Source organism: Pseudophryne corroboree, chromosome 3 (assembly GCF_028390025.1).
Source record: "Pseudophryne corroboree isolate aPseCor3 chromosome 3, aPseCor3.hap2, whole genome shotgun sequence".
NCBI classification, from domain to species: domain Eukaryota; kingdom Metazoa; phylum Chordata; class Amphibia; order Anura; family Myobatrachidae; genus Pseudophryne; species Pseudophryne corroboree.
The window spans coordinates 238,805,836-238,826,431 of NC_086446.1; the positions used below are offsets into that span (position 1 = coordinate 238,805,836).

Here is a 20,596-nt window from a genome sequence, read left to right on the forward strand (position 1 = left end):
AACAAAACCCTTAACCAAAATCAAGTGAGCAAGAGAAAGAAAAGTCCTGAGCCACCAACACCAAGGGGGGGCTCCCTGGACAATGGGTGGAGACCTCTGGTGAGCCCAAACGAACATTAAGCAGTGCAGGACATCAGTCCGGGGCCAGCTGGCGAGCACCCGGTGCATATCTGTCCAGCCATTGGGCCGCCTCTCTAGGGGAATTAAAGAACTTGGTTTCCCCGTCCGCCACCACCCGGAGTCGAGTAGGGAACAGCATAGAGTAGGAGAGGTTCAGGTCCCTGAGGCGCCTCTTAATAGGCATAAACTGGGCTCGGTCTTTCTGGACGTCCGCAGCAAAATCAGGGAAAGCTGACACGGTAACCCCATTCCTGATAAGGGGGCCTTTTGTGCGTCCCAGATGGAGGACCGAGTCACGATCTTTATAATGTAGAAATTTGGCGATGAAGGTGCGCGGAGGAGCGCCAGGAGGTAGAGGACGGGATGGTATCCGGTGTGCACGCTCCACCGTAAACTGTGCCATGAAGGATTCAGCGCCGTACATTTCCTTTAGCCACGATTCAAGGAAGTCCTCAGGCTGAGAGCCCTCCTCCTTCTCCGGCAGGCCCACAAAACGCACATTATTTCTACGTAGCCGACCCTCCATGTCCAATAGCTTGGATTGAAGGGATGAAACCTGCTGGGTCACCGTGGAAACGGATTGTTTCATAGGACCGCACATATCCTCCAGATTCGAGACACGGGTTTCCGCCTCGCCCACTCTCTCTCGTATGCGCTGGACATCCTGTCGAAGCAATGAAAGATCACACTGCACTTTCTCCATCTTATCTGAAAGACGCTGTTCCGTCCCTGCTATTGCCTCCAGCACTTGTTGAAGGGATGGAGCTGAGGGTGTGGTAGGGGAGTCAGCAGCTGTTGCAGATGGGGAATAGGATTGAGACGGAGAGGCCCCCTGCGAAGTGGCCTGCGAGGCCGGTGGGTTAGGTTGTCTGGAAAACCTCTCCAGCTTAGCCGTAGCCGTGCGCTGGCCGTCCCGAACCATGACGGACAATAGGTAGTGACAAACACTCCGGCAAATTCACAGGTCAGAAGCGTAAAAGGAGTCAACAGCAGTGGAGTTTTAGGGTTTCAGTATGCAGAAATGTAGCCGCAGCTGGTCGTCAAAGTAGTAGGCAAATATAAAAGAAGGTACAGGCAGTGTCCCGGAATATAGGTGAGATCAGGAGCAGTGCAATAGTTAGTATGTAAAATGAGAGAGCAGATGAAGTCAGGTTGCAATATGGTCCCAGTAGGCAGAATTCACTCACCGGACACAGACAAGCAGGCCAGGCAGCCCTTGAATGTAGATATCCCTTCCAGGCTAGGATGACAGTTCAGAGCAATGGGGCCGTCTGTGCAGCTTTAGGTAAAATGGCCGCCGATCTCACAGTGCCCTCTCCCCTTCTCCAGGAGTACCTGGGTGCTCTCCGGGATTCAGGGCCCCGAATTTCAGCCTGCCAGGAGGAGGTGGACCAGCCGTCGTCCCCACACCGCTCCGCGGCATCCAGCGGTGACAGCGGCCCGCCGTTCGAGCTCCGGGCGCAGCGCGGCCGGGATCCGCCAAAATTGAGGCCGGGGATCCGGATGAGGCACAGGCCGCAGATCCGGAAGTGTGCCACCGCGGCCGTACGGACCTCGGGGAGAGCGGAGAAGATGCCTGCCGGTGCCCTGCAGTGTGGGGAAAGGAAGCAGGCTAGTCAGGCACACCAGAGGGGGTCAGGATTATGATGCAGGATAAATTAGCCAGGGAGCTCCCGGGATCTGCTGCCTACTCCTGTGCTGCCGTGGCCACGCCCCCCATGGGGTTTTGTTTTGACGGTTATTTTTTCATAGACAAGTGCCTGCCTATGGGCTGCGCCATATCCTGCGCATTGTTCGAAACATTCAGCTCATTCCTGCAATGGTGCCTGGAGGTGCGCACAGGGCGCAAGGCGGTGGTGCATTACTTAGATGATTTTCTCCTGGCAGGTCCAGCACAATCAGATCAATGCGGGCAGTTGCTGCAGGAGCTAGAGCGTATGCTAGGCGAATTCGGGGTTCCAATTGCCACGGAAAAGACGGAAGGCCCAAAAACAGTAATTACTTACCTGGGCATAGAGATAGACACGGTGAGAATGGAGTGCCGGCTTCCAGCAGAGAAGGTGCAGAAGCTAGGCTACGAAGTAGGGGCATGCGCCAGGGCTAACAAAGTAACCCTAGAGAGGATGCAATCGTTGCTAGGGCTCCTCAATTTTGCCTGCCGCGTAATCCCCATGGGTAGAATTTTCAAGAGACGATTAGAGAGGGCCACTGCTGGTGTGAAGAGAAGACACCACCTCATACGCATCAGCAGGGACCTGAAAGATGATTTGTTGGTATGGGAGGGGTTTTTGCAGCACTTCAATGGGGTGCGCATTTGGCCTAAGGCTGCGCAGTCAAGCCGCGCGTTGGAGTTGTTCACGGACGCGGCGGATGCCACAGGTTTTGGAGCATATTGGCAAGGCGAATGGTGTGCAGAGTCATGGCCAGACAGGTGGAAGGAGAAAGGCCTCACAAAGAACCTGGCAGCCTTAGAGTTATTTCCCATAGTGGTAGCGGTAGGCATCTGGGGCCAGAGGCTCGCGAACAGACGTATTCAGTTTTGGTGCGACAACATGGGAGTGGTGCAAGCAATAAACAATCAGTCTGCTTCGTCACCCCCGGTAGTAAAATTACTGCGAGGTATAGTGGCGGCATGCCGCCGCCACAACATCACGTTCGGGGCAAAGCATATGCCCGGCGAGCAGAATGTGATCGCAGATGCGCTGTCGCATCAAAAATGGGAGCTATTTAGGGCAGCAGCACCGCTTGCGCAGGAGAAGGCTTAACATGCCCCTCTCATCTTTGACAGATAGTCGAGCCTTTCTAGGTGAGCTGGTGGAAAGGTCCCTGGCACCCAAGACGTGGAAAGCCTACAAGGCAGCTTGGGGGAAGTAGCAGCAATTTCAGGGGAGAGGAGCCTCACAAGGGCAAGACCCTTGCGCCAGTTACTGTCCTTTCTGGGTAAGATGAGGCAAGAATGGGTGTCGAAAGCCTCGGCCAGCACCACACTAGCAGGTATTTCCTTCTTTTCCAAGTTGCACTGCAAAGGGGACGATACTAAAGTCTTTTTGGTGCGCACCGTGATGAGGGGATGGGCCAGGGCAGAGCCAAGGAGGCCGGATAAGCGCGAGCCAGTAACTGAGGAAAGGCTCAGGAGCATTACCCGCGTCATACCGGGTGTGTGCAGTGATAAGTATGAGGCAAAGCTGTTCAGGACAGCTTTTACTATGGCGTTTGGTGGAGCATTTAGAGTGGGGGAGTTGGTAGCGCAATCAAGCAAGACAGCAGGAACCGGCCTGCTATTCAAAAACGTGGTGGTGAATGAAGACATGGTCTTGTGCAGGATCCACAGGTCAAAGACGGACCAAGGGGGAAAAGGGAGATGGATCCGGCTAGGCCGGCACCGGGACTCAGCAATTTGCCCGGTTGTGGCAGCGCTAAAGTTCCAGGGAGTCAGGCCAGCAGGAGGGGAAAATTTTCTGATTCACGTAGATAGGGCGGCCTTCACCAGGTACCAGTTTGCAGCAGTTTTCAAGAGATGGAACGCAAGCAAGTATGGGACACATTCCTTCAGGATTGGCGCGGCTACATCCGCAGCCAGTCAAGGGCGCACCGCGGAGGAGATAAAGGGGCTGGGGAGGTGGAGCTCAGACATTTATAAGACGTATGTCAGGCCAGTGGTAGGGACAATGTCTCAAGAGCTATCATTGTAACCTGCTGACACCTCCCTCTCTCCCCCCCCCCCCCCCGCGTGCTTCACAGTGATCGGTGCAAAAAGGAAGATTTGGATCGGGGGCCATTCGTACGTGCATTGGGCAGCGCAGCGTGCTGCAGTAAGGCCATACGGGCGGCAGCTGGGGCTGCAGCCGGAATCAAGGAAGGTATTTTGGTATGGCAACAGGGGCATGGCATGGGCACAGGCCAGAGAGACACTGTGCAAGGCAGAGCGGTTGGCAGGGCGGCCGGACGTGATAGTGTTGCACCTTGGCGGGAATGATCTGGGTAAGGTCAAGTCGCTAGATATTATTAGGATGGCCCGGGAGGACATTGCGTGGATAAAAGGGTAGTAGAGCAACGTTCACATAGTATGGTCAAAAATCATCCCAAGGCTAGCCTGGAGGGGAGCCAGTTTATGGTCAGGAATTGACAGGGCCCGTAAGAAGATAAATGCAGCCATCAGCAAGTTGGTCACAGCCAGTGGTGGTAGTGTCATTCAGCACAACGAGCTGGCCGGTAAATGCAAAGGTTTGTACAGGAGCAACGGGGTGCACCTGTCCGACATAGGCCTGGACATTTTCAACAATTCCTTGCAGGACGCCCTGGAGCGAGTAAGGTGGTAGCGCAGGGTGGGGGCTTCGGTCCACGCCCTGCGGGGACCTCGTTTGGCGGGGAGGGAGCGGTGCACAAGGCATGAAAGTAGGGGATTTACAGAATGCCTCGCATATTCACCAATAGGTGGCCGCACGCCTGGTTCCAGCATTAATACGGCAGGGGCCATACGGGTTGCGCGCCAAGGTAGGGTGCTGTGCGGATTGTAGCTGGTCCCAAAATGGTAGGGTCGTGGTCCCGTAACCACATGGTGGGGTCGGGCACGCTCCATGCAGTACCAAATTGTAGGAGGCGGGGCCGTATACCCACGAAGGCGGGGCGGCCACGCCTCAGTTGGTACAACGTTGCGTGAGCATGGCGCACCGCTCCCCTTGTTTTTCGTGCCCTGCAGTTTGATTTGGTTGTGATTATGTATTTCATCAATAAAGCTGTGACCTTTTGATTTGCCCAAGAAACAAAGTTGTCTTGTCTCAGTTATTGGTTGACCAAAGAGAGGTGCCGGCATGTCGCCCTCTCCCTCCTTAAAGGGGCGAAGGTAGCCAAAGATGGCCCCCGAAGCCAGATAAGGGGGAGGGGCGCAAGGCAGCTCCTGGGGGCAATGGAGGGAACCCCCCAGGCAGGGGGGATGGGGGGGAGGTAGCAGCCAGCACACCGGTCCCCCTTTTAGCACCTGGCTGATCATAACGCCCAGTGAGGGTTAGAGGATTTAATTGCAGGGGAGTGGGCAGCAGGAGGTTTATATGCTGGGAGCCGGGGGGGCTGAGTGCATTCACCCCCCAGCAAGGACAAGACGCCCGCCCACCCAGCCCGGTGAGTTAAAAAGGTAGAGGTGTCTAAGCGGTCATAGGCGGCAGCCAGGAGGCGTAAAGAGTTATGTAACGATGTTGGATATTACATGTCATTGTTTTATATATAATTATTTAAAAAAAAAAAAAGAGCAAAAAGAAACATTTGTGATTTTTCAAGTTCATGTTCTTACATTTCTGTATAGGTTGTTGAGAAGGATGTTATTGTCACAGTTTGGTCGGCGGGGAGGGAGCGGTGCACAAGGCATGAAAGTAGGGGATTTACAGAATGCCTCGCATATTCACTAACAGGTGGCCGCACGCCTGGTTCCAGCATTAATACGGCAGGGGCCATACGGGTTGCGCGCCAAGGTAGGGTGCTGTGCGGATGGTAGCTGGTCCCAAAATGGTAGGAGCGTGGTCCCGTAACCACATGGTGGGGTCGGGCACACCCCGGGCAGTAACAAATTGTAGGAGGCGGGGCCGCATACCCACGAAGGCGGGGCGGCCACGCCTCAGGTGGTACAACGTTGCGTGAGCATGGCGCACCGCTCCCCTTGTTTTTCGTGCCCTGCAGTTTGTTTTGGTTGTGATTATGTATTTAATCAATAAAGCTGTGACCTTTTGATTTGCCCAAGAAACGAAGTTGTCTTGTCTCAGTTATTGGTTGACCAGAGAGAGGTGCCGGCATGTCGCCCTCTCCCTCCTTATTTAGAAATGATAACATTGCTGTCTGGTAATATGTAGAAGCTCGCAGCACTGCTTCATACTGAAGGATTGGCAAAATGCTGGCTACACTCAGGGCCTAATTCAGATGTAGCTGGAGGTGTGTCGCATGCCACAAACTATGATGGCCCTCATTCAGCTTCAGACGCAGATGGGTGAAAATCACAAACATGCAATTTTTGGGTGCGTTAGCTGCGGACGCACAGCACGTGCGCGGACTTCCGGTTTGCGATCGCATCCCGGAAGGATGCGATCACAACTTGATTGACAAGTGCGGGCGTCGGGGATGCGGCGTTAGGGGGGAGTGGTCCAGGCAACCCAGGCATGTGTGGACCATTTTAGGAGTGTGCTGCACTTGAAAACATGGCACCGGTGCGCCTACATAAGCAGCCATGCTGTGTATGCAGTGGGCTACCGGTAATCTTGGTCGCGATGTCTGTACTGCAATCGCATTTTGTAAATGTGAGCGCAGTTCTGACCGGCGCTTCTCATGCTGGGCAGCATTTCCTGTGCTGGGCAGCCCCCAGCATGATATATTTTTCAGTAGCAGATTTTGCAATTTAGCAGAATATGCTACTGATGCTGAATGAGGTCCGATATTCGGTGCTTTGCGCATGCGCCAGACCCAAACTGTGGAGGTGCAGTGTGGGTCTGTGATGTCGGACACAGATTGGCAGCAGACTCACTGACGTGACAGTGTTCTGTCATTTGGGGGTGGGGGGAGGGCCAGATGTTGGGGGTGGGGAGAGGGCCTCTGTTTTTCAAGATGTAGGTGTGTCGCTGCCATTCTGGGGAAGTAAGCAGGCCAGGATCTCAGAGATTTCCTGGCCTCTTTGTGGGACTGTCCCACCAAAATCAGGATAGTTGGGAGCTATGCGATTGCTTGTCTAGCCCTGCAAGTAATTGCATTAGCGATCAATTTGTTTTTACACATCACAGGGACAAGCGATGTGCATGTGCAATTTAATATATGCTGACAGTACATACTTTATTATTGCTGCCATGAGAAATTATACCCAATAGTTAACAGATAGGTCAGTTTGTCTTGTGTTACTTTTTTGATAGCGTTCTTTATTTTCTAGCAGCAGTAAAGCCGGTTTTGCGCTTGTTCTGTCTACCACTGTATATTTCCTCAGAGGTTAATATCAGTGATCACACAGACATGTGAATGGAAAACAAAACACTTAAAGTATATTACCCATTTAACATGTCCCTACAAATCAGCTTCACAATTCCCCAAAGCCGCTGAAGGTTATGGGAATCAGGCATTGTAATAATATGTATACCGTCCCATAGGTACTTATAAATCAGCGCAGAATGATGATGTTTGTACATTCACATCCAAGGCCTAATTCAGTGTTTAGACACCCACAGACCGGGAGCTGCTTGTACTGTAGTCTCTGGAGTTTTTTCAGATGACATGTATTTACTTAAGCCACACGATGAACAAAGTGGCGTGAGATTTTGACCCATTTCTTCTATCTTTTATCTGAGGGGATTCTCCACTGTCCCTGTTACTGAATGAGAGCAATGTTAAAGATTTATAAGCTAATCCTTATTTAAAGACACCTAATTCGTGTTTCCGTAGTGCAGATAATTTTGTTTAATTGAATTATATGAAGATGGAGCTTTTTGCTGTTAGCGGATGCGGGATGAGGGATCACACTGTTATTTTAACTCTAAATGGGAGAGATGTATTTATAGGTTGTGTAGCACTATAGGGCCTGATTCAGTGTCACATGTAAAGCAACCACATGATCACAAGGCCAAAGGGGTGTGGTTATGGTTACGCATCTCTGCTAATGTGTATTCAGAGTAGCAAGGAAATCAGTTGGCTCTGTTGGTGTAACTGGGTGTCAGCAGGTCTTTGTACTTGGCATAAGTTTACCATAGGTGTGTAGATGGATTTACTGCCTGTTCAGAGGTAAGTGCATGGAAAGATCTGGTGATTTCAGACTGATCCCTTGCACCCAGATTAGGGTGACTCTCACATGCGTGTGTATAGGAGCTATGGCCACATAGAGCCAGCTGACTAAATACAGGTAAAATTCCTCAGTTATTTTCAAGCATTCAATGTGGCCAGTTTGTTTGTAACTCTGAATCTGCCCAATAATGGATATTCTTTACCAATATACATATATTTGAGTATACAGGGTTATATGTAATTTGTTGGAACCACCATGATTTCTGCAATATTTAAATTGACAATTTTATTTTTAAGTTAAAACCACCATTGTTGTGACTTAAAAAATAGCTGTTCTACATTTTGTGGCTGTAAGATCCCGCTGGTTCTTGTAAATTATAACTTGTTATATATGGATTCAATATATTATGGTGAAAGTGATGCCGTTGAAATGTTGACAGTGTAATATCGATCTGAGAATTCCAATACGATAGTGCATCAACATCACGCTGTTGACATTTTGACAGTTGACAGAATCACTGTAGACCAGTGGTTCGCATCCATCTCTGCATGGGGTCACGACTCCATGTTGGGGACCCTCAGGCTGAAGACACCTCTGATCTCTGAGCCAGCGATCCAAGGAGTATAAAAAATTAGTTAAACTGTCTGTTACTTCAGACTCCTCAGACCACTGGCTTAGAGATCCGAGGAGTCATCAGGATACTCCGCCCCCACCCCAGTGCTCTGCCTCTCCTATCCTACCCGGCAGCTGCTGCTGTCACCAATGCCACAAGCTGAATGCACTCCTGGCTCTCTCCTCTACGTGCAGATTTCTACAGGGAACACATGGCTGGCAGCAAGGGCGCTCCCAGGTTCTGTAGCTTCTGAGCTGTAGGAAACTTACAGATGAAACAGGCAGTGAGCAGCAGACCACAGACAAACTTAGAGGAGCCAGCACTCAGTGCAGTAATGGGGGGTTGGGCGGGTGCTGGGGTTTGTCATCCCTGTGCACCAGGGGTGTTTCTAGGCTGCAGCAGTGGCGCATGAGGGGAGCACAGATCTAAAGGGATGTTTGTGGATGAGGGGAACAGGGGAGCACACAGTGTAGGACGTGAAGGGGGAGCAACTCATCAGTTAAACACCCACTGCCTCTCCCTAGTTACCCTCTGCTATCCCCCATTACCCACTGCTTCCCACTGCCACCCTCTGTCTCTCCTTTGCCTCCCCATCACCCTCTGCCTCTCCCTAGTCATCATCTGACATTTCCGTCCCCTACTGCCACCCCTGTTACCCTCAGCCTCCCTCTGCATCTCCCTTGCAGCCACTGCCTCACCCCCTCTCTCACTGCCCCATCTGCCTCCCCATCACCCTCTGCCACCACTGCCTCCCTCAAAGCCTTCACAGCAGGTATAAAGTTAACAATCGCATGAATATATAAAAAAAAACACATGCAGGACAGGGACTATGAAAGGAGCATATCCCTGCGATTTTGTAAGAAATGAAGCAATTGCATTAGTGGTCACTTCACTTCTGTTTTGTGCCTCCGCAATGCTACTGTGAATGTGCAGTCTGCTGACCACATGTGTGGCGGCCATTCTGTAGTATTCTTGCTGGGGTCCTGTAATAATTTTTATTGTCTGACGGGGTCACAGAGCAAAATAGTTTGAGAACCTCTGCTGTAGACTAATCAACTACTTCCCTGATATATACTGAGTATTCTTAGTGCTTGTATTTTCTTTTTTCCAATGTGGCATTACAAGTCTCAGCAATGTAGCACTTCTATGTGTAAAATTAGGGTGTGCAGTGCAGCCCCTCCACCCTCCTTTACTCTTTAACGGAGACTCATTCTACATGGACCAGCACCCCACCCACCTGCCCTTAGGTAGTTTTAATTAGTGTGGGTCCTTGCATTTGCTGTCTACATATTAGAATTAGTGATGAGCGGGTTCGGATCCTCGGGATCCGAACCCGCCCGAACTTCACCTTTTTTTTCACGGGTCCGAGCAACTCGGATCCTCCCGCCTTGCTCGGTTAACCCGAGTGCGCCCGAACGTCATCATCCCGCGGTCGGATTCTCGCGAGATTCGTATTCTATATAAGGAGCCGCGCGTCGCCGCCATTTTTCACTCGTGCATTGGAGATGATCGTGAGAGGACGTGGCTGGCGTCCTCTCAGTTTCTATGTTCAGTGGGCTGCAAATATCTGTGCTCAGTGTGCTGCAAATATCTGTGCTCAGTGTGCTGCAAATATCTGTGCTCATTGTGCTGCAAATATCTGTGCTCAGTGTGCTGCAAATGCAAATATCTACGTTCTCTGCCTGAAAAACGCTCCATATCTGTACTCAGTGTGCTGCAAATATCTGTGCTCAGTGTGCTAATTGCTTTATTGTGGGGACTGGAGACCAGCAGTATTATACAGTAAGAGGACAGTGCAGAGTTTTGCTGACCAGTGACCACCAGTATTATACGTTCTCTTCCTGAAAAGCGCTTCATATCTGTGCTGCATTGTAATATATAGTTGGAGGACAGTGCAGAATTTTGCTGACCACCAGTATAACTATATATATATATATATATATATATAGCAGTACGGTACAGTAGTCCACTGCTCTACCTACCTCTGTGTCGTCAAGTATACTATCCATCCATACCTGTGGTGCATTTCAGTTTTGCACAGTTTGCTGACCACCAGTATATAATATATAGCAGTACGGTACAGTAGGCAATAAAATCATACGTGTGAGCGCACATGTATTAAAAGAGTGGTTAATTAGACTGCTGGTTTGGTAAATAAAAAATATTTTTATTAATATATAACAGACTAAGTAAACATTCACAGAATAAAAACCATCATAGTGGAAATCGCAGATTGGATTTATGCATATATCCCCGCTATGACCAATTGGACTTTATATGATTAGTATTAAGCATGCATGCCTATAGAGTTAGCTGGTTAATTAGAACAAGTCATGGTCCTTAAATACAGCCTTGATCGTTTGTAACTGTTTAATCCCTCCAGGGGAATTTTGGTAGTGATGTTAGTATTTAGTTGATTAGACAAGAACCAGAGGTTGTCCCTTAATATGAATTAATGGCACAGTCCATTTAAGTGAAACAGCTTCCTCAGATGATATTATATAATGCCAGTTTGCACTGGTTAGAAGTGTGATGCTGATAGATTTTATAATCAGTTAGTCCCCCGTCGTGACACTCATATGGGCAATGCTTACCCTCCCACTCTGCGGCGGTTCTCGTGTCTACGGCTGGGCTATATCACACTGAAGGCAAGGACTTTGTCCGGCTAGGCGGTGACACGCTCCAAGCGTGTGGTGTAGCAGGGAGCGCTCGGCCGCACGTCGCGGCTTCCGGGTTGAGTGGGGCTTCCGGCTTCCGATGCGCTCCACCTGCGTTCCACTTGACGTCGTTGAGTCACCTGACGCGTTTCTCCGCCTTTTGTGGGTGGCGGTTTCTCCCTGCTACACCACACGCTTGGAGCGTGTCACCGCCTAGCCGGACAAAGTCCTTGCCTTCAGTGTGATATAGCCCAGCCGTAGACACGAGAACCGCCGCAGAGTGGGAGGGTAAGCATTGCCCATATGAGTGTCACGACGGGGGACTAACTGATTATAAAATCTATCAGCATCACACTTCTAACCAGTGCAAACTGGCATTATATAATATCATCTGAGGAAGCTGTTTCACTTAAATGGACTGTGCCATTAATTCATATTAAGGGACAACCTCTGGTTCTTGTCTAATCAACTAAATACTAACATCACTACCAAAATTCCCCTGGAGGGATTAAACAGTTACAAACGATCAAGACTGTATTTAAGGACCATGACTTGTTCTAATTAACCAGCTAACTCTATAGGCATGCATGCTTAATACTAATCATATAAAGTCCAACTGGCCATAGCGGGGATATATGCATAAATCCAATCTGCGATTTCCACTATGATGGTTTTTATTCTGTGAATGTTTACTTAGTCTGTTATATATTAATAAAAATATTTTTTATTTACCAAACCAGCAGTCTAATTAACCACTCTTTTAATACATGTGCGCTCACACGTATGATTTTATTGTTTAGGTACAGTGTCCCTTTACTTAGGAGGACTTCCAGATCCTCCTAATGTGAGCTGCAATTATTTTAATCGACAGTACAATAAACTTAGCGCCCATTGTATATTATTTACGGTACAGTAGGCCACTGCTCTACCTACCTCTGTGTCGTCAAGTATACTATCCATCCATACCTGTGGTGCATTTCAGTTTTGCACAGTTTGCTGACCACCAGTATATAATATATAGCAGTACGGTACAGTAGGCCACTGCTCTACCTACCTCTGTGTAGTCAAGTATACTATCCATCCATACCTGTGGTGCATTTCAGTTTTGCACAGTTTGCTGACCACCAGTATATAATATATAGCAGTACGGTACAGTAGGCCACTGCTCTACCTACCTCTGTGTCGTCAAGTATACTATCCATCCATACCTGTGGTGCATTTCAGTTTTGCACAGTTTGCTGACCACCAGTATATAATATATAGCAGTACGGTACAGTAGGCCACTGCTCTACCTACCTCTGTGTCATCAAGTATACTATCCATCCATACCTGTGGTGCATTTCAGTTTTGCACAGTTTGCTGACCACCAGTATATAATATATAGCAGTACGGTACAGTAGGCCACTGCTCTACCTACCTCTGTGTCGTCAAGTATACTATCCATCCATACCTGTGGTGCATTTCAGTTTTGCACAGTTTGCTGACCACCAGTATATAATATATAGCAGTAGGGTACAGAAGGCCACTGCTCTACCTACCTCTGTGTCGTCAAGTATACTATCCATCCATACCTGTGGTACATTTCAGTTTTGCACAGTTTGCTGACCACCAGTATATAATATATAGCAGTACGGTACAGTAGGCCACTGCTCTACCTACCTCTGTGTCGTCAAGTATACTATCCATCCATACCTGTGGTGCATTTCAGTTTTGCACAGTTTGCGACCACCAGTATATAATATATAGCAGTACGGTACAGTAGGCCACTGCTCTACATACCTCTGTGTCGTCAAGTATACTATCCATCCATACCTGTGGTGCATTTCAGTTGTGCGCAGTATATATAGTAGTAGGCCATTGCTATTGATATATTACTGGCATATAATTCCACACATTAAAAAATGGAGAACCAGAATGTGGAGGGTAAAATAGGGAAAGATCAAGATCCACTTCCACCTCGTGCTGAAGCTGCTGCCACTAGTCATGGCCGAGATGATGAAATGCCATCAACGTCGTCTGCCAAGGCCGATGCCCAATGTCATAGTAGAGAGCATGTAATATCCAAAAAAATAAAGCTCAGTAAAATGACCCAAAAATCTAAATCAAAATCGTCTGAGGAGAAGCGTAAACTTGCCAATGTGCCATTTACGACAGGAGTGGCAAGGAACAGCTGAGGGCCTGGCCTATGTTCATGGCTAGTGGTTCAGCTTCACATGAGGATGGAAGCACTCATCCTCCTGCTAGAAAACTTAAAAGAGTAACGATGGCAAAAGCACAGCAAAGAACTGTGCGTTCTTCTAAATCACAAATCCCCAAGGAGAGTCCAATTGTGTCGGTTGCGATGCCTGACCTTCCCAACACTGGACGGGAAGAGGTTGCGCCTTCCACCATTTGCACGCCCCCTGCAAGTGCTGGAAGGAGCACCCGCCGTCCAGTTCCTGATAGTCAAATTGAAGATGTCACTGTTGAAGTACACCAGGATGAGGATATGGGTGTTGCTGGCGCTGGGGAGGAAATTGACAAGGAGGATTCTGATGGTGAGGTGGTTTGTTTAAGTCAGGCACCCGGGGAGACACCTGTTGTCTGTGGGACGAATATGGCCATTGACATGCCTGGTCAAAATACAAAAAAAATCACCTCTTCGGTGTGGAATTATTTCAACAGAAATGCGGACAACTGGTGTCAAGCCGTGTGTTGCCTTTGTCAAGCTGTAATAAGTAGGGGTAAGGACGTTAACCACCTAGGAATATCCTCCCTTATATGTCACCTGGACCGCATTCATCAGAAGTCAGTGACAAGTTCAAAAACTTTGGATGACAGCAGAAGCAGTCCACTGACCACTAAATCCCTTCCTCTTGTAACCAAGCTCCTGCAAACCACACCACCAACTCCCTCAGTGTCAATTTCCTCTTTAGACAGGAAAGCCAATAGTCCTGCAGGCCATGTCACGGTCAAGTCTGACGAGTCCTCTCCTGCCTGGGATTCCTCCGATGCATCCTTGAGTGTAACGCCTACTGCTGCTGGCGCTGCTGTTGTTGCTGCTGGGAGTCGATCGTCATCCCAGAGGGGAAGTCGGAAGACAACTTGTACTACTTCCAGTAAGCAATTGACTGTCCAACAGTCTTTGCGAGGAAGATGAAATATCACAGCAGTCATCCTGCTGCAAAGCGTATAACTCAGGCCTTGGCAGCCTGGGTGGTGAGAAACGTGTTTCCGGTATCCACCGTTAATTCACAGGGAATTAGAGACTTGATTGAGGTACTGTGTCCCCGGTACCAAATACCATCTAGGTTCCATTTCTCTAGGCAGGCGATACCGAAAATGTACACAGACGTCAGAAAAAGAGTCACCAGTGTCCTAAAAAATGCAGTTGTACCCAATGTCCACTTAACCACGGACATGTGGACAAGTGGAGCAGGGCAGACTCAGGACTATATGACTGTGACAGCCCACTGGATAGATGTATTGCCTCCCGCAGCAAGAACAGCAGCGGCGGCACCAGTAGCAGCATCTCGCAAACGCCAGCTCGTTCCTAGGCAGGCTACGCTTTGCATCACCGCTTTCCATAAGAGGCACACAGCTGACAACCTCTTACGGAAACTGAGGAACATCATCGCAGAATGGCTTACCCCAATTGGACTCTCCTAGGGATTTGTGACATCGGACAACCAATATTGTGCGTGCATTACATCTGGGCAAATTCCAGCACGTCCCATGTTTTGCACATACATTGAATTTGGTGATGCAGAATTATTTAAAAAAATGACAGGGGCGTGCAAGAGATGCTGTCGGTGGCCCGAAGAATTGCGGGCCACTTCCGGCATTCAGCCACCGCGTGTCGAAGACTGGAGCACCAGCAAACAGTCCTGAACCTGCCCTGCCATCATCTGAAGCAAGAGGTGGTAACGAGGTGGAATTCAACCCTCTATATGCTTCATAGGATGGAGGAGCAGCAAAAGGCCATTCAAGCCTATACATCTGCCTACGATATAGGCAAAGGAGGGGGAATGCACCTGACTCAAGCGCAGTGGAGAATGATTTCAACGTTGTGCAAGGTTCTGCAACCCTTTGAACTTGCCACACGTGAAGTCAGTTCCGACACTGCCAGCCTGAGTCAGGTCATTCCCCTCATCAGGCTTTTGCAGAAGAAGTTGGAGACATTGAAGGAGGAGCTAAAACAGAGCGATTCCGCTAGGCATGTGGGACTTGTGGATGGAGCCCTTAATTCGCTTAACCAGGATTCATGGGTGGTCAATCTGTTGAAATCAGAGCACTACATTTTGGCCACCGTGCTCGATCCTAGATTTAAAACCTACGTTGTATCTCTCTTTCCGGCAGACACAAGTCTGCAGAGGTTCAAAGACCTGCTGGTGAGAAAATTGTCAAGTCAAGCGGAACGTGACCCGTCAACAGCTCCTCCTTCACATTCTCCCGCAACTGGGGGTGCGAGGAAAAGGCTAAGAATTCCGAGCCCACCCACTGGCGGTGATGCAGGGCAGTCTGGAGCGAGTGCTGACATCTGGTCCGGACTGAAGGACCTGCCAACGATTACTGACATGTCGTCTACTGTCACTGCATATGATTCTGTCACCATTGAAAGAATGGTGGAGGATTATATGAGTGACCGCATCCAAGTAGGCACGTCAGACAGTCCGTACGTATACTGGCAGGAAAAAGAGGCAATTTGGAGGCCCTTGCACAAACTGGCTTTATTTTACCTAAGTTGCCCCCCCTCCAGTGTGTACTCCGAAAGAGTGTTTAGTGCAGCCGCTCACCTTGTCAGCAATCGGCGTACGAGGTTACTTCCAGAAAATGTGGAGAAGATGATGTTCATCAAAATGAATTATAATCAATTCCTCCGTGGAGACATTCACCAGCAATTGCCTCCTGAAAGTACACAGGGACCTGAGATGGTGGATTCCAGTGGGGACGAAGTAATTATCTGTGAGGAGGGGGATGTACACAGTGAAAGGGGTGAGGAATTGGAGGAAGAGGAGGAGGTGGACATCTTGCCTCTGTAGAGCCAGTTTGTGCAAGGAGAGATTGATTGCTTCTTTTTTTGGTGGGGGCCCAAACCAACCAGTCATTTCAGTCATAGTCGTGTGGCAGACCCTGTCGCTGAAATGATGGGTTTGTTAAAGTGTGCATGTCCTGTTTATACAACATAAGGGTGGGTGGGAGGGCCCAAGGACAATTCCATCTTGCACCTCTTTTTTTCTTTCATTTTTCTTTGCATCATGTGCTGTTTGGGGACTATTTTTGGAAGTGCCATCCTGTCTGACACTGCAGTGCCACTCTGGGCCAGTTGTTTGTGTCGGCCACTTGGGTCGCTTAGCTTAGCCATCCAGTGACCTTGGTGCACCTCTATTTTTCTTTGCATCATGTGCTGTTTGGGGACTATTTTTTAAATTTGCCATCCTGTCTGACACTGCAGTGCCACTCCTAGATGGGCCAGGTGTTTGTGTCGGCCACTTGGGTCGCTTAGCTTAGTCACACAGCTACCTCATTGCACCTCTTTTTTTCTTTGCATCATGTGCTGTTTGGGGACTATTTTTTTGAAGTGCCATCCTGTCTGACACTGCAGTGCCACTCCTAGATGGACCAGGTGTTTGTGTCGGCCACTTGGGTCGCTTAGCTTAGTCATCCAGCGACCTCGGTGCAAATTTTAGGACTAAAAATAATATTGTGAGGTGTGAGGTGTTCAGAATAGACTGTAAATGAGTGGAAATTATGGTTATTGAGGTTAATAATACTATGGGATCAAAATGACCCCCAAATTCTATGATTTAAGCTGTTTTTGAGTTTTTTTTGTAAAAAAACACCCGAATCCAAAACACACCCGAATCCGACAAAAAAATTTCAGGGAGGTTTTGCCAAAACGCGTCCGAATCCAAAACACGGCCGCGGAACCGAATCCAAAACCAAAACACAAAACCCGAAAAATTTCCGGTGCACATCACTAATTAGAATGGATAGTTTGATAAGTAAGACCTGGATAAATGTATACAAATTGTTAGTATTAGAGATGTTAGGAACCCATCTGATGAAGACACCGTGACATTGTATATTTGCCTTCATTTTTGTACAAAATTGTGCTTAGAGCCTCAATTTTACTCCATATTACATTCTACAGTTTATTATAATTGTTCTGATTACCAGTATTCTTAATGCTCAGAGTGTGCACCTGCATTTACTTTTTTGTGTTTCACTACAAGTTTCAACAAGGTAGAACCTCTTATGCTTAAAATTAAGGTGTGTAATCCAGCCCCCGCCCCCCCTCTCCATACACTATATAGCTGTAATTGTCTCTAGATCTTAAAAGTAATAATAAGAGGGCTAATTCATAGATTTTGGTTACGAGTGCTCAATTACTCCCAGGAACATTTATTTAACTATATGACTTGAATGGGTGTTGTTTGGCGTTCTCCTGAGAGGTCTTTGAATCTCATAGGGAGATAGACGACTGTTATTGGCGGTCAGTGCAGCTGCCCGTAAGTCTATCCTGCAGGTGTAGATACATCCTGAGCCCCCTACTGTATCTCTTTTTAAAACAAAACTATTTAATCTCTTCCATATGGCATGGGTGTAGATAGTGCAAGAAAAAGAGGCTAAAACCGAAAAATTATTTGAAATGTGTGAGAGTTTTATTCAGTATGACCATGGTTTAAGTCTGATTTAATTGTAACACTTACATTTGTTTGTCTAGTCTTTCAGTGCTGTACCAATGCTTAATCACTCTTTTGTACTTCTCCATGTTGGGCCTTCTTGACTGTGAATATGGTCTTATTCAGTTATACTATGTACATTGTCCTTTGAAACATACATTGCTTCAATAAAAATATATAAAAAAAAAAAAATAAGAGAGCAAATTGGTTTAATGCCCCCACTCAACTTTATGTAAAAATAGTTTTATGTGCGGTAACTTTAAAAATTACATTGTGTGCTATATGACATACAGCAGCATACGAGTGCTGTGTTCTATACCACTGACACTTTTATTTATCCTTAAACGTAACTGTTCCATTACTAATGTGGCTGTTTACACAAAATGTGCATAACAAATGCAGGCTGGTGATGTTTTTTTGCAGAAAATAACTGATCATGTCTCACTCACTGCTTTGGATAAAGAAACTGTAGTTGATAGGTCATACATCTCTTTTCAGTAAACATGGTGCTGTTATTTATACATTGATTTTACCCTAGTTATAGCGGCTAGAACATAAAGCTTTCAGTCTTAGTATTATAAATACAAAGCAATATAATGCATAGATCATAATATATCCGTGATACAAGTACAGGAAATATAACCAGTGTTCTGAAATTAATCCAAACGTACCCGTAAGAATGATGGGTGTGGTTCATAGGGTCGACAGTGTCTATGTCGACCACTATTGGTCGACAGTAACTAAGTCGACACTTAAAATAGTTTGACACAAGCATTAGGTAGACATGACAAAAGGTCGACATGAAGTTTTGTTTTTAAAAAAAGTGGTGTCGTTTTCTTAGTAGAGTGACGGGGATCCCCAATTAGTGCACTGTGCCCCCTCGCATGGCTCACTTCGCTCGCCATGTTTCAGGCAAGGTGGCACGCTCTGCTACTGCTGCGCTCAGCACAGGTTATCTTTCCCAATCGTAGTCTACGTGGATCGTAAAGTATGAAAAATAAAAAAAATAAAAAATGTGAAAAAAACCATGTCGACCTTTTGTCATGCCGCCCTACTACATGTCGACATAGAAACCGTGTCGACCTAATGCATGTTGACCAATAGTGGTTGACCTAATGACTGTTGACCTAAGTGTGGTCGACCTAGAGACCGGATACCAAGAATGATAGAATTTGAGGAAGTGATGGGATCAAATTTAATTCCTGCCTTAACAAAAGTATGCGTCTCACTAAAGAATATATTGATTTGTTTCTGTTGATGGGTAATTAGAACAGCACGATATCTAGAAAGGTTCATCTGCAAGTTCATAACTTGCCAGTAATTGTAGGCACAAAAATGGCTGTCTTTTTCCATTTGTAAATCTAAACCAATGACCATGGCAAGGTTTGTCATCAGTACCACTCGTATATGAATGAAGTGACTGTATATTTTAGGTGGCAGGAATTGCATATTATAATGATTAGTATAACTTTGTATTTCGCTTTTCTTTTATTTCACACATGTAAAATGTTTCATCTTCCTCTGACAGGAGAATTAACTGTTAAAGAAACTTTTCGATCAGCGCTTTCATCCTTAGAGGTGCCTGTACTGACATTCAGAATGTTCCTGGTACGTGCAAATCTCTAAGGTAGGGGAAGTCCCAAGCAACGGAGCACTGCTGCGCCACAAGGTATGTACAGAGGTGTACAAACTAGTGTTTTCTGGCATTTTTATTTTTTTGCTTAAAATGTTGACTGCAGTGTCCCCCAGTGGGATTACTGGAAGAAAATCTGATGTCTGATGTAGGGAAAAATATCTCTCCAACGTTTGGAGATAGATAAAATTGTGAGAGATAAAGTACCAGCCAATCAGCATTTGTCTTACATTTTACAGACTGTGGACGGTATTCAATTGTTTTGTGCACCCGCTCTCCCGTCTAAAGTGATAGAAGACCACAGAACACAATTCTCATTTATTTATTTTTTGCACTGAAGGCACCCATAGAGGTCAGGTTTAGCCACGTAAAGCAGCTGAGCCCGACCAAAGAGCTCTGTGCGATCGCGAAAAGTGCCGTTTGGGTGCACAAACAGGTCACTTTTTGCGCATTTCAGCTCGCCTACTGCAGGGGTTGCGAGCTGAAATGCAGCCGCCGGCAGCCATCGTGCCCGCAATTGAATCTCACCCCGTGTTTGAAAAATTACAGTTAGGAGCTGATTGGTTGGCACTTTATCTCTCACAATTTTAGCTCTCTCCAAGCTTTGATAAATATCTCCCCAATGACACCACTTTATATCAAATATCTTCTGAAAAATTTGCATTTATGTTTTTGTTGTTAAGGGGAGTATTTATTAAAGCTCGAAGATAGATAACATTTGTGAGAGATAAAGTACTAGCCAGTCGGCTTCTGCCTTACATTTTACAAGCTGTGTTCGAAAAATGACAGGAGCTGATTGGTTGGTACTTTATCTCTCGCAATTGTATCTTTCTCTGAGCTTTGATAAATACCCCCCTAAATGGGAATTGTCCAGCGATTTAGGGCTGACACTTAAGGCCCCCATCCACTAGTGAGACTTCCCGGGAGTCCTGCGATTACGATTTGCAACTGAGTGGGGTTTTTTTTACATCTGATGAATCGCATCCGATTGTGTACAAATGGGTAGCAACACATAACAAATGTTTTCTGGTTTGATAATTTTTTATGCTTAATGTAAAGTACTGTGTATTTTGTGTGTAATCTTATATACAGCAGTGTACCTGTTCCAATCCACTTCCACAGGCTCGAGCTATGTATAAAAAAAGACGGAAGGATTTGGGGAGG

The 20,596-nt window shown here is 47.2% G+C and overlaps 1 long non-coding RNA gene across 4 annotated transcripts in view; it reads left to right on the forward strand.

The window, feature by feature from the left end:
- The window catches only part of LOC135057647 (uncharacterized), a 381,527-nt gene that overhangs the window by 90,084 nt on the left and 270,847 nt on the right, over positions 1-20,596 (forward strand). For all 4 annotated transcript variants that reach the window (XR_010244262.1, XR_010244261.1, XR_010244260.1 and 1 more), the window contains one exon: positions 19,328-19,468. This is a non-coding gene — a long non-coding RNA (uncharacterized LOC135057647). The remainder of the gene's footprint in view (positions 1-19,327; positions 19,469-20,596) is intronic.